Raw genomic sequence first — 11,835 nt, forward strand, 5'->3', positions numbered from 1 at the left:
TAATTTATCTGTAAATAAACATATTTGAATACTTTCTCAGAGTTTTGTTTCCCTGGATGCATTATATGGTTTTATTAGGCGTTCTGGAAGCCATCTAGCATTTTGTGCTCCTGAATCGTAAATGCAAGTGTGTCCTTTGCCCCATATAAGGACCGGGTCTGAACCCTGCAATTTGTTGGACAAGGGGTCTCTCCACATAGCATGTGCATAATTGTTGGCATCTGAAGGGTGCCTGAGGCAATCTGTGGCAGATTTGCCTGCAGAGTCATATGTAAGAAAATTTAAAACAAATAATGCATGATTTAAAAGGGTCTTGAAATTGCCAGAGAGAGGATATAACTTCCCCCCCCCCAGACTAATTTAGAAAGCATGTTTTTAAGGATTTGATGAGTCCTTTCTACAATACCTTGGTCTTGGGGGGTTATAGGGAATGCTAATAACATGCTTAATCCCCATTTGAGCACAAAAATGTTTAAAGTCAGAACTAGTATATCCCAGGCCATTATCTGTCTTGAGAATCTTGGGTTGTGGAGTAACCGCCAAGCAAGAGAGGACATGATTAATGACATGCTTAGTGGCCTCCCTGGTCTGTAGGGATGCACAGATAAAACCACTGAAAGTATCTACAGAGACATGAATATATTTTAATTTTCTAAAAGGAGCATAGTGGGTGACATCCATTTGCCATAGCTCACCAGGAACTAACCCGTGGGGTTTGACCCCCACATGTGGTTCAGGTAGAAGGGTCAGGCAGCCCTTACACTGCTGAACAATTTGTTGTGCCTGTTTGCAGGTGATGGAGAATTTAAGTCTCAGGGTATGAGCATTAAGGTGATGTAGGTCATGGGCCAGTTGAGCAGCAGCAAGAGGGGTAGTAGACAAGGCAGAAGCCACTACCTGGGTGGCCTGATCAACTACATCGTTGCCTTCAGACAGTGGCCCAGACAGGCCAGAATGGGCACAAATATAGTAAATAAAAAAGAGATATTGAGAGCAGGAATAAATTTTTGAAGTTTAGCAAACAACAGAGAAGCATTAGTGGAGAGGCAGATATATGGAATAGTTTCTAAAAGGGGGACAGAGGCAGCCACATGGTCGCTGTCTGTATACAAATTAAAAGGAGTTTCAGGCAAGAGTTCAAACACCCTAACAACGGCTGGTAGCTCCACAAGCTGCACCGAGGGGAAGCCTGTCATAAAACATGAGACCTCTCCACCGATGCTGAAGGCAGCCATACCCGAGGAGGATCCGTCAGTAAAGACTATTGCAGCCCCAGCAATTGGGGCTGACTTTGCTCTCTTTGGGAAAACTACAGGTGTCCTGTGTAGGAATTGAACCAATTTATCAGTGGGATAATGGTTATCAATCACACCTTGGAAGGAGGTGCAATTGACTACCCAATCGTCATTGTTTTGAATGAGCCAATGAACCTGAGAAGCATTATAAGGGAGAACAATAATATCAGGATCTTTGCCAAAAAGCCTAAGGGCAGCTTCCCTGCTAAGGCGCAGAATATGTGCAACCAGCTGAGGATATGTAGGCAGCACTCTAGAAGGAGAGGCCGGCAGATGGACCCAAAACAGAGGTTTAAGTTGCCACAAAAGGCCAGTGGGAGAGAAGAGTGTAGGGAAAACAAAGAACTGGAGAGGTAGATATGGAGAGAAATATCCAATGCTTTGTTTATTGATGGCCTGTTCTACCTTGGCCAGCGATATTTGTGCTTTATGGGTCAGTGTGCGTGGGGAGGACGGATCTGAGTCTCCACTCAAAATATCAAACAAAGGTTTTAACTCCCCTGTTGTAAGCTTTAAATAGGGGCAGAGCCAGTTAATATCTCCTAATAAGCATTGAAAATCATTAAGAGTCTGTAAAGAATCTAGCCTTAAATGAACTTTTTGTGAGAGGACCCTGTTAGGAAACAATTCAAAGCCCCAAAACAAATGAGGGTGATGAATCTGAATTTTCTCAGGAGAGACTTGGAGTCCCTGGCTGTGGAGAGCATTAATAAGTTTTTGACCAGCACAATATAACTGACCCTCATTAGGCCCTGAAAGAAGAATGTCATCCATGTCTTGGATCTGCAAGCATTGGCCCAGTGTTTACCTTTCTTGCAGTGTGGACAGAGAATATTGGGCTGTGCAGGCCGGGCAGTAGGATCCGCAAGGGGCTGAGGGACATTAGAAGGAGACATAGTGGGACACTGTCCGGCAAAGTGTCTAGATTGGCCGCATTTAAAACAACTCTTTTGTGGGCTGGCTTGCTGGAGAGCCGCACCAATTGTGAGTACAGGTTGGAGAGTCGTGCTAACTGCAAGGTGAACCACATCTTGTGGCTAAAGGTGTCTACATCATGGCAGAGACAAATCATTTCATTAAGGTCTTTGTCTCTGATCCTGCTGCGCATCACCGCCTTACAAGCTGAGTTGGCGTTTTTATAAGCCAGTTGCTTAATAAGTTTATTGTCTGAATCCTCATGCCCCAGACTTCTTTTTGCCACCTCAAGCAGGTGACTTACGAACTCACTATAGTCTTTTTGAGCTCCCTGGATGACCTAGGAGACCAAGGGGGAGGTGCCACGGGCTCTCCTCGGTCGCGTAATTTCCCTGGCCAATAAGCTTTTCGAAAGTCCATGTAACAGAGGACAATCGAGGGGATTTTTGGTTAGTGACAGCGGTTGAGAAAAATCTGCCTTCCATGACAGAAATTGCCCATGTGTTAAGACAGACTGAACTACATGTATCCACTCATCAGGGAGCATGTACCTGCCTCTGAGGATGGAGTCGAGAACAGAAAGGTTGTACGGAGCATTAGGTCCATATGTTTTGACCACAGTATGGAGTTCTTTTAAGCTTTTAAAATATAATTTGTGAAACTCTGTCTGCTCAGCGGGTGCCGGTGTTTGTTCAGTATCGCTCTCTCCCCTACTGTCACCTACTGTCAGCTTCTTGTTCACTATCAGATTCGGGGAGGGGAGCACCAATAGGGGCTGCCTGAGAAGGGTCATCCAAAGTGGAATCTGCGGCTCCTACAGAGCGAGTGATTACAGGGAAAGCCAGAGTTTTGGACCTGCGTTTCCCTTTCATACCGCCCAAAGCTGCTGCTGAGGTTTCACCTTTAAGGCTGTTTGAGATAGCGGCTGGAGGGGCAAGAGTAGTCTCTCTAAAGGAGACTTGTAACAAGGCGAGTTCTGTGGAGAGTTGCAAAACTGTTTTTGGAGATGTAAAACTTCTTTAACTCAGCAACCTGAGATGCAAGTTTGTCTCTGGCATCTATGAGAGTAACGACAGGCAAGGCACACAGTGAGGGGAAATAGGGAGGGGTTGAGGAATGATCAAAAGAAACAGAGCAAAGGACAAATGGGGGGATGCTGATTTCGGGCTTGAAACTTTTTGTGATTAATGTCAGAGTCCTGGCGCAACTGCTCCTGAACGCCGGGAGGCTTATCTCAGAGTCCTGGATCCTCCTGAACAGTCCCAGGTGTTATTTTAGGGCAAGGATCAGGTGGTTCTCATAAGCTGCCTTGTGAAGGAGGAGGTGACTTGGCTCCCAACAAAGGACCATTTGACTTTCAGATGGGAGTTGTTGAAGGCCTGGTTACTTTCAGCTTGGTCTCCCACAGATTCCAAGTTGACTTCATTGTTTATTCAGCTAAACAATTGATCAGAAATAGAAATCATCCATTTTATAGCACATATAAGATCCTGTAGAGGTCTACCAGATCTTCTAGAACAAGGTAATGAGAAAATTGTCCAGCTATTGATAGTGTAGGACCCCCCTCTCGGGGACCCCCCTCAGGTCACGGGAGTCAGGGTATCCCAAGGAAACACGAGAGACCTTCTTGTTGCAAAAGCATGAGGCAGGGCTGGTGAGATGGCTCAGTGGGTAAGAGCACCCGACTGCTCTTCTAAAGATCCAGAGTTCAAATCCCAGCAACCACAGGATGGCTCACAACCATCCCTAACAAGATCTGACTCCCTCTTCTGGAGTGTCTGAAGACAGCTACAGTATACTTAAATAAATAAATAAATAAAAAGCATGAGTCAGTTTAACGGCAGAGCTCCGGGCCGATGCGTACCTCAGGCGGATGTGTACCTCGGCCGGAGGCAGATGTGTACCTTGGGTGGATGCATACCTCATGCAGGAGGTAGAGGCATCGACCATGAGGCTCGAAAGCTAGGGGTTTTTATGGGGTATGGGTCGGGGGGGGGGTTGGGGAGAATTGGCGCGGTTACATGTGATTGGCTCATTTGAACGTCAGCAAGATGGTTACAAGTCAGCAGAATAGTACGTGCGGGCTAGGGAATTTCAGGGGCCGGGGCTTATCAGGAAGGACAATACATCTGAGTGATGTACAACTTTAGGCACTTTAAACTATGTCTTAACGAGGGGGGCTTGGGGTGAAGGAGGCACTGTCCTGCCAGATGGCTGTCTAGCCAGCCAAGGCCAAGTTCCTGCACTCCTCAGATGGCTGTTGAGTCGGCCAGAATAGCCAAGGCCAGTTGACTTTAGTTTCAAGGCGGCCTGGGCTTGCTTTTTTTAAGGCAGTTTTTAACCTTAAGTTTTTACATTAAAAGAACCCTTTTATGTCTCACATTATTTGAACCTTGAATTTACACAATTTTCTTTTAAAGTTACATGAATCCCAGGCCTTAAATTTCATATCCCTTCAATAGGAAGTGTGCCAGAGGCTACAGAATTTCATTTAAAAAAAAAATCATGTTAACAGGTTTTAAAAAAGAATTTTCTTTATTTCTTCCTTCCTTTCTTTCTTTCTTTCTTTTCTTTCTTTTTTTTTTTTTTTGGCTTTTTGAGACAGGGTTTCTCTGTAAAGCTCTGGCTATCCTGGAACTCACTTTGTAGACCAGGCTGCCCTCGAACTCAGAAATCCGCCTGCCTCTGCCTCCCGAGTACTGGGATTAAAGGTGTTTCTATCACTTGCTAACAAGCTAAGGAGATTATAAAGACATGACCTATTTGTTCTACATATAACCAAACTCCATTACCTACAGGAAGTAACCCTAGGGCACTCAAGGAAATGAAATTTGGCAAATGACTGTGTTTTCTTTTGTAGAGTTTGGTAAACTGAAATATGTGTGCTATAACATAGACATATATTCTGGATTTCAGTGAGAAACTGCTTTAACTTCTGAAAAGGCTGATTCTGTAATTACACATTTATTAGAAGTTATTGCCTTCATGGAGATACCTGTACAAATTAAGACTGGCAATACTCTAGCATATGTCTCTAATAAAACGAAAGGATTTTTTTTTTTTACATATTATGGTATAAAACGTATTCCAGGTATATCACATACTCTTGCAGGACAAGCAATTGTAGCAAGATCTAATAATATTTCAAAGAGATGCTTAAGAAGCTAAAAGGGAGAACAAAGGCACCCAGAAACAGATGATACGGTGCTTTTCTAACTTTAAATTTTTTGAATGCTAGGAAACAGAGATTAGAGCTGCTGAATGACATTGGATTATGGGGGAAATGGCCGAACTAAACCAGCCTGTTTATTTTAAAGATATCCCAACCTCAGAATGGAAAAGAGGAATTTTGTTGTGCTGGGGGAGAGGTTACATCTATATTTCCACAGAAAAAGAAAAAACTATGTGTTCCTTCCAAATCGACAAACATCAGACATAGTAGGGGAAGACCTCTTGAAGATCCTGACTACAGAGAAGAAGAAAATCAAAAGGTCCAAGATAGTCAACGTACATTGCTGGTTGGTCCCTTAAAAGGAACAAATCAGAAACCGACTGGGACATAGAAATGTCTCAGCCAGAACTTCAGCTATACATGGCCAACAAATCTTTGCCACCCTTTTATATGGCATACATAGAGATTTACTGCAATGCCAGTTACAATCCAAATTAGCTTAAGAAAGACCGATGTCTTTCAACTGTTCAAAAAAGGAGCAGAAAATCATCTTTAACTGATCTGTGTGCACTGCACATTCCATACAAATGTCCCTATAGAACTATATATTGCTTGTTAAAGTTTGTATGACGCAGAATGGAAGGCCAAGAATATAGCCCTACCAAGACTCACCCTTGGGAATGTTGAGATGCTGAGACTTGCTGTTCCAGCTTCCTGCCCGACTCTACTTCAGAGTACAGCAATGCTGTTTCCTCTAAAGACTTGCTTTCAGAACAACTTCAAAGCAGCTAGCTCACTTGATGCAGAATCATAGACTGATCCAGTGAGGACTCCTGTTAAGCCCTGAACTTTCTCAGCACATAGAGACTGGACAACAAACACGACAGCTAGCTTTCTTAAGACTAACCATTTTTCTAATTTTCTTGAGTCCCCCAAAAGGAATTCTATGTCCAACATCAGCAGGAAGAAATTATAAGAAGACCATTGTCGCAGTCCCTTAATCTGGATTGGGTGTTTTTGGTCACTTTATGAGTTTTAGGTATGTTGTCATTTTAGGGGATGATTACAAATAATTATGGTCTTGGACAGGAGGAAACAAAATAGGGACCCTAGACTTGGTGAGTTCTATCTTTCCTTTCCTTTTCTCTATCCTTCTTTTTTCTTAGAAAAAAGGAAGGGGCTTGAGAAGAAAAGCGGGTGTACTAGCTAGTTTTGTGTCAACTTGACACAGGCTGGAGTGATCACAGAGAAAGGAGCTTCACTTGGGGAAATGCCTCCATGAGATCCAGCTGTAAGGCATTTTCTCAATTAGTGATCAAGGGGGGAGGTCCCCTTGTGGGTAGTGCCATCTCTGGGCTGGTAGTCTTGGTTCTATAAGAGAGCAGGCTGAGCAAGCCAGGGGAAGCAAGCCAATAAAGGACATCCCTCCATGGCATCTGCATCAGCTCCTGCTTCCTGACCTGCTTGAGTTCCAGTCCTGACTTCCTTGGTGATGAACAGCAGTATGGAAGTGTAAGCCGAATAAACCCTTTCCTCCCCAATTTGCTTCTTGGTCATGATGTTTTGTCCAGGAATAGAAACCCCGACTAAGATAGGGGGTATAGAATTATCATATAGAATTAATAGAATAAAAGGTAGATTATTGAATCTACTCTTCAATTTAGAGCTATTGTTATTCTCAAATGAAATTATTTTTATTTACATTGATATGGGTTACTGTATATTCATACAGGTTTAAGATTTTTATTGGTATGAGTCTTTGTATATTTATACAAAATTTTAGATTACTTTTGTTATAACATAATGTATACATGTTTTAACTATTATATAGATATTAAGCCTATGAAGATCATTTGAAAATGCAAGATTTATCCCAATCCTTTTAATAGATGCTATTGCAAAATGTTAGGGTTGGTTGAGAAATGCAAGTTAATGGTCAGACAGTCAAACTTATGGTCATGTTACTTACTAGTCTGGATTATCACACAAATATACATCCTGGGTTAAACAAATAATAAATAGCTAGAAACAGGCAACTTTTGCTTGATTAGGTATGCTATGAATAGATAGATGTTCTTCAAAAAAACTCAGAGTCTCACAAAATATGGTATTTAAAGATATTTTAAATTAATTTAAGGCTTTTTTGACATGGAGACATGCCAGCTCCTGGCAGTATCCCATTTGACTTAGAAGAAGATGATGAGCATTGAAGGCCCTCTAGTTGGAGGCTTAATTTGTGGCAGGCTAGCCACCAGGCAAGGAAAATGCCCTAGCTTCATCTGTAGACAAAATGATGTCCAGGACAAACAGGGAAGTCACTGCCAAGTTGTGCCAAGACAAGATAGTCCTTCATAATTCCTGCTTCATAAAAGATCTGTTAGAAATTCTGGGCCATAAGGCTGAAGATGATGCTCCAGTGTTTTAGCGAACACTGGGGACTGTCCAGACAGTAGTGTCTCTGTCATTTCTGTAATTTTTGGAAGCTGCATCCCTGCACTTCCTGCATACTCAGGTAATATTTTTTTCTCCTCAAATCTCAGATTGAGACTAGATACTCTTATTATAAGCTTAAGCTGTTTAGGATTAAGAAGATGTTCTAGATCTAAGAAGATGTTTTTAGGTTGATAATGCAAGTTAGGATAGAAAATTGATTTAGATACAGAACTCTGAACTCACAGGATAGGATACATAATAGAATATTTCTCCATAGTTGCTAAATAGAAATATTTTAAGTGCAGCTCTTACCTAATAATTTTCATAATGGTTTCATAAGTATTCCTATTGCATGTTGTTTATTTTATCAGGGAAAGAGCCTTTTAATTTAGATAAAAAGGTGAGTTGTTGAGGTTTTGTTTGTTGCTGTGTATTGTAAATTCACAGTGCTAAATTCTGTACCTGAAGGTTTAGTGAAATCTCATGTTTACCTGTTTTCACTTTGCAACCTTGCTTTTATTTATTTATTTATTTATTTATTTATTTATTTATTTATTATGAGACAGGGTTTCTCTGTATAGCTCTGGCTGTTTCGGAACTCACTCTGTAGTCCGGCCTGGTCTTGAACTCAGAAATCCACCTGCCTCTGCCTCCCAAGTGCTGGGATTAAAGGTGTGCGCCACCACTGCCCGGAGCAATCTTGCTTCTTACTTTAAAACTATTGGTTGAATAAAAATGGCTCAGCCAATTTCTGGAGGGATTAGAGGTAGGCAGGTTTTGAGTTTACCTGGTGGGGGTTGCAGAGTCAGAGAGAAGGATTCAGGAGAGAGGCAGAAACCACCATGAGAGGAGATGGACCATGAGCACATGGCCAGGAGAAGCAGCAAGTGTCTGGGGCACACTGCTGGGGAGGTAGCCAGGCCGGCAGTTAGAAAAGTAGATGAGGGGTTACCCCCAGTGATTGTCAAAGCCAAGTAAAATAACCGGTAGTCGGAGTCTCACTCATTTGTAAGCCTGACGGGCATAAGTTTAAATTGGTTCAAGTACATTTTGGTACACTTTATGTGGGGCATAGAAGCAAACTGAGACAAGTTACTGGGTAGAGAGGCAGCTTTGGCAGAACGCAGCTTTGAAGCTACCGCAGGACAAAAAAACAGATGCTGCTTGGGTCCAGCCAACCAAGGAGCAACCAAGGAGGTGTGATACTCCCGAAGGTTGCGTGGTCCCTTAGCATTGGAGTCCACACTGAAGAGAGCTTCCAGCAGGCTCCTTCCCAGCACAAAGTGCAAATGCATGCTGGGACACAGCCCCAAATGCAGCGCAGAGGCTGGCTTTCAATGTAAGTTTCTCACTGGTACAGAGGTCCGATCTGGACATCCAGAGCTTGACCCCTCGCTCTCCTTCGCAGGTCCCCACATCCAGGCCCGACACTGGGGAAACCAATCCCCACTCTCCCAGCCGGCCACACTGAGGAGGCTGAAGCCTTGAATTGGTAGCAAGCTGCAGGTTGCAGTTCAGCTCCACACCCTGAGCGAGACACACCCAAGGTTTGGAGCTGGACTTACACCATTTTTCCAGTAGAGAAAAGCCCACAACAGTTCACAGCGCAGGCGACAGAAGACAAAAACCTTCTCAGGAGCATAAAAGCCACAGGTTTGTTTCTACAACCTATGAATTGTGGTGTCCAGAGTTGAACACCAGAGAAAGACAGAGGCACAGACAACACCAGATCATTTACTAGGGTTGGAAGTTGTTATTTTGAAAAGAAATAGACACATAAAGATGATAAACACCTTTTGGACTTTAAGTAATACTATTTTGAACAGTTTAAAAGAGATGGATCTAGAGGAAACTGACACCTTGACAGTTATAATTATTGCATTGTTCGGCTTCACTCATAGCCTAATAAGCATTTTAGTTTGCTATGTCTTTTCAAAAAACAAAACAAACAAACAAAAACAACAACAACAACAAAACCAGGGCCTTAAAAAATTCACAAGCCTTAGAAAAAGGATTAAATATTTTATGAAACAGAATGAAAACAATGTCAAAACATTGGAAGGAGAGAAAACTGAACATTATAAATCAGAATATAAAGATTGTACAGATGTCTGAGAGACAGGAAAAGGAAACGGGATAAATATGAAGGCAGACATTAAGAGAAAAATTAGACACATTTATGAACAAAATTAAGGGGGACAGTAAAATAATAAAGAGAGAAAACAAACATTAAAGGAGAATTTAGTGAAAGTAATAAGCAAAATTGAGGAGGAGATTAAGATAATAAAGATACAAGAAAAGGGAAATAATGAAAATGGGAGAGAAGTCTTAGAAGAAAATTTATACAAGTGTCTACTAAGATGGGGACAGAGGAAGGAAGGCCAAAACACACAGCAGAGCCTTGCGACAAGACTTTGAAAGGGCAGTCTATTTCTGTTAAAAAAAAAAAAAAACCTAAAATGATTTTCCCAGCTTTGATAGGGGAATTGGAAGAAGATGAAGAAATCCACAGGGTTATTAAGAATTCAAATGGCAACCTATAGAGGCACAGAATTTAAAAGGGTTAATGAGCTATGGCTTACATTCACTACGTGTCAGATACTTAATAACTGGGCCACATTGAATCGTTTAATTCCAAAAGATTGGAGAGATTTGATGACAGCCATCCTAGAGCCTGGCCCTCAGTTACAATGGCTGGCATAATGGAAAGGAGAGGCATCAATTATGGAGCAGCGAGTAGGACTAGAGGCATTGATACTATCAAGGGTCAGTTACTAGGTGAAGGCCCTGAAGACTCTGAGTAAGGTGTACAGATTGCCCCTGAGGATGCCGCCCTAGAACAGTGTCACACAGTGGCTTTAAATGCTTGGGACAAGATTGAACAACCAGGGTGAGCCCAGTCATTTACAAAGATAACCCAGGGTTCAAACAAACCCTTCCTGGGCTTTTTACAAAGACTAACCATAGCTCTAAAGAGAGCAATATCAGATCCAAATGCTAGAGAAATCTTAATTGAATCTTTAGCTTTTGAAAATGCTAATGATGAATGCAAAAAAAAAAAAAAGGCTATTAGACCATTCAGAACAAGATCTGCACCTCTTTATGAATGGATTAAAACTACTGTGGACACAGAAGCAAATGCTCACGATTCAATTGTGGTTAGGCAAACACAGGAGATCAAGAAAAACATGATACCCATTGCTGTGACTGTGAAAGATCAAGTCCTTCCCTAAGTAACAGGTAGGCAATGATTCCTAAGGATAAATCCCTCTACAATGGTAATAATTTTGGGAGAAATTTTCCTGTGAAGGAACAGGCATATGGCTCATGAATGTAGGTCATCAGGGCAATTCCTTAACTTTGGAAAACCAACTAAAGGGCTTTGCTTAAGGCCCAACCAAAAAACCATGAGCCTGTCCACAAAGGAAAGAGATTTCTGAAAAACAATTACAAAATTCAAGGTCTGATAGGATAAAGAGAGCTGCTCAGAACTCCAACCACTTAACAGAAACCGAGTGGCTCCTAATGATGAAGCAAGAGGTTCTAAGAGTATGGAAAAACAGATATTTTGGAGAATTCTGCAAATGAAAAGAGACACAAGTTTAAATTAGAGTTAATGGAATTGAGATTGAAGGATTAGTGGAGACTGGGCAGATGTAACCTTAACACACAAGGTTCCCAGAATCCCTCTTTGCTGCTTCAAATGGTTTTTATACAGTTCCTAGAGATTGAGACATTGTCTCAGGTACAATGAAGTCTGAAATAGATAGGACCAGGGTGTCAAACAGGAAGGTTAAGGCTATATGTGGCAGATATAGCCATGAACTTATAGGGAAGAGTTCTATTGCAACAATGGGAAACACCAATTAGCATACCTCCAACCTAAGATAGGAGATATTTCTTTTTTCTTTCTTTCTTTTTTTGCGGGGGGGGGGGTGGGGGTTTCGAGACAGGGTTTCTCTGCGTAGCCCTGGCTGTCCTGGAACTCACTCTGTAGACCAGGCTGGCCTTGAACTCAGA

Source organism: Mus pahari, chromosome 5, assembly GCF_900095145.1.
Source record: "Mus pahari chromosome 5, PAHARI_EIJ_v1.1, whole genome shotgun sequence".
NCBI lineage: Eukaryota > Metazoa > Chordata > Mammalia > Rodentia > Muridae > Mus > Mus pahari.